Consider the following 3,452-nt stretch of genomic DNA (forward strand, 5'->3'; position numbering starts at 1 on the left):
ATATATATATATATATATGTATGTATGCATACTGTATTAAACACGACAGCATTTAGGCACTGATTAATCTTCTTACTGAGATTTTCAATTTTTCCCTCGGTAGATCTCATTTCGGGGGTGTGGGCAAATACAAGCCTTCCGCAGTCTTCCATATTTAATTTGACGTTTCGACTTCAGGGAGTTTTCTTCAGAATAGTTTACATGAATTAAGTCACAGTTTTACAAAGCTACATGATACACAATTGACAATATTGTACAGACAACGTGGATTAAATATAGGGCACTTGGGAACGTTGGAAGGATCTTGACCCTCTGTGTAGGCGGACACTTCGCCTTTGAGGGGGAGGGGAAGGGGAGGGAGAGGGGGCGAGTCAGGTATGGTAGGTCGTCTCACTGGGACACCACGCTGGTCAAGTGGGGGTTGGTGAGGTGGAGGAGGGGGAGAAGAAGGAGGTGGGTGTTGCTGTCGTTGGGCTTCAAATCTGGAAGAAGAATTAAATAACGAGATGGTAGATATCATATTGGATTGAATGTTGATTATTGGAGCTCTCTCCTTTATGTGGATGGTTTCAAGCATTTTTAATTCTTTAATTTTGGTACAGTATGCGACTATCCTAGTGTTTTCCACGATAGTCTCCCTATCACTTACAGCCTGGTGGTATTGGAGGTGTTGTTGTTTAATTGCTTCTTGTTGTAAATGTAGGGACAACCGTCAACTCAGTTGGCATGTCGTGAACCCATACATTGGGAGCTCCAATAATCAACATTCAATCCAATATGATATCTACCATCTCGTTATTTAATTCTTCCTCCAGATTTGGAGTCCAACGACAGCAACACCCACCTCCTTCCTCTCCCCCTCCTCCACCTCACCAACCCCCACTTGACCAGCGTGGTGTCCCAGTGAGACGACCTACCATACCTGACTCGTCCCCTCTCCCTCCCCCTTCCCCTTCCCCCTCCAAGGCGAAGTGTCCGTCTACACAGAGGGTCAAGATTCTTCCAACGTTCACAAGTGACTTATATTTAATCCACGTTGTCTGTACAATATTGTCAATTGTGCATCATGTAGCTTTATAAAACTGTGACTTGATTATTGTAAACTATTCTGAAGATGACTCCCTGAAGTCGAAACGTCAAATCAAATATGGAAGACTACGGAAGGCTTGTATTTGCCTCCCCCCCCCCAAAAAAAAAAGAGATCTACTGTGAGAAAAATTGAAAATCTCAGTAAGAAGATTAATCAATGCCAAAATGCTGTCGTGAATCCATACATTATGTATTAGTGAGAATCTGCGCCCGAAATATACACTATAAATAAATATATATATATATATATATATATATATATATATATATATATATAGATAGATAGATAGATAGATGTATATATATGTATATACTGTATATATATATATATACATATATATATATGTATATATATGTATGTATGTATATATATATGAGTGGATGGGTGGTGAGATAAACTATACACACACACACACACACACACACACACACACACACACACACACACACATATATATATATAGGACAACTACTAAGATACGTCAAATTTGAAGACAAAAAGATTGTACGTTGTATCGAAGCTACACGTAATATATATATATATATATATATGTATATATATATATATGTATATATATATATATATATATATATATATATATATATATATATATATATATATATATATATATATATATATATGCTTCCCAACATACTCAAATCAGTTTCTTTATTTTATGTCTTCTATTTTTTTTTTTTCAACTAATATCTCCGTTCTATGATCATCTATAATATCGTGACTTCTTCGTCCTCCTAATGTGGGCAATCCCAGTTTTCTTTATCTCTCCCTATATGTCTTATCAGCCAAGCGGGCCTCTTTCTAGTTGCCGCCCTTTGTATCATCTCTCTTTTCTTTTTTTCTTTTTTCATGTGGTAATCATACAACCACTGCATATTCCAGTCTGGTACGGATCAAATTATCAATAATTTTTCACCATATCCTCATCAACATAATGAAGAGAGAGTGTGTGCGTGTGCGCGTGTGTAATGTGGTGGGATAAAAGTCTGAGGTGAGCTGCGTGTTGACCCCGTGGCCACTGAGAGAAAAATGTCCAGATGCTCACGTCACAGTTGGAAAGGAGCGAAGATGGAAGAGAGGACGCGGCACATCTAACATTCCACTCTAAACCATGTGTACATTTATTCTGGTTGTCGCCAAGCGATTTCATTCAATTCGGAGAGAAACCAAACCCCTTTCCCCACTTTGAGGGCAGCGAAATAACCAGTAAACTGTTCCAGTACTCCTAATGCTCAATTACGTGACTAGAACCATAGAGGTACACATATACACAAACACGCACGCACACGGCACGCACACACACAAACACAGTATGGACATGCACATAAATGGCACGCACGTGCATATACATGACACGCACACGCACACACATATACACATACACAAAACAATGCATATAAGGCGTAGATTTTCTTTACAATATGGCAATGCAAAACATACTTACAGTACTTCACTACGAAGTCATTCCAACGAAAATAATGTCGACAAACGAAGAAGAAATTTAATCCAGAGGGAAAATCAATTGCCATCATGTCACACAGAACACCACTTGATAATCACAGGGAGCCATCGCAACTAACCTGTGCCTCTTCTCTGGGCTTCAGCTTAGTCCTCCTTTCCCTCCCTCCCTCCCTCTTCTCCCCACCCCCTCCCCTTCCACCTCTCCCCCTATCGTTCAGATGACTCACCTGCCTTGACCACCGGGTAACGCACAACTTGTGGCGTCGCCGTGTGTTTTTGTATGTATATACATGCGTGTGTATGTATCTGCAGTCATGCGTGCGTGCGAGTGTGTACATACTTGTATGTGTGTGTATTTACCTAGTTGTATTTACCTAGTTGTATTTTACGAGAAGGGGAGCTATGCTCGTGGTGTCCCGTCTTCATATCTCATTTTATCTGAACTATTTTTAAATTGATGTATTGTTTTTGCACACACCACTTTCTCATCTAACTTGTTCCAAATGTTGTGTGTGTGTGTTTTGTGTGTGTAGGTGTGTGTGTGTGTGTGTGTGTGTGTGTGTGTGTGTGTGTGTGTGTGTGTGTGTGTGTGTGTGTGTGTGTGTGTGTGTGTGTGTGTGTGTGTGTGTGTGTGTGTGTGTGTGTGTGTGTGTGTGTTCATCGTGGTCTTGGATCAGGTGTTGGACTCGTGATCGACAGCTATTTCCCTCCCGGAAGAGAGCTCAGAGCTCATATATCACCGATCTGTGGGTAATGCTGACCTTACACGCACACACACACACACAACTCCCCGCCAATGAGAATTGGAGTAACAACCAACAGCGCAGCGATTCTAAAATTATTTCAGCCCTGGGCGGGATTCGAACCCCGACTGCCGTAGGGG

The 3,452-nt window shown here is 40.8% G+C and overlaps 1 protein-coding gene across 3 annotated transcripts in view; it reads right to left on the bottom strand.

Annotated features, from left to right (window-relative positions):
- Positions 1-2,688, bottom strand: part of LOC143022512 (uncharacterized) — a 236,228-nt gene extending 233,540 nt beyond the window's left edge. Inside the window, exon 1 of one of the 3 annotated variants that reach the window (XR_012966075.1) lies at positions 2,553-2,677. The gene's annotated coding sequence lies outside the window, so the exon portion shown is untranslated. Of the gene's footprint in view, positions 1-2,552 lie in introns of all 3 variants that reach the window. The other 2 variants (XM_076180758.1, XM_076180756.1) reach the window with 2 other exon arrangements.
- Between the last annotated feature and the right edge of the window lie 764 nt (positions 2,689-3,452).

Source organism: Oratosquilla oratoria, unplaced genomic scaffold (genome assembly GCF_046742065.1).
Source record: "Oratosquilla oratoria isolate Oo_2021 unplaced genomic scaffold, ASM4674206v1 SCAFFOLD107, whole genome shotgun sequence".
Classification (NCBI taxonomy): domain Eukaryota; kingdom Metazoa; phylum Arthropoda; class Malacostraca; order Stomatopoda; family Squillidae; genus Oratosquilla; species Oratosquilla oratoria.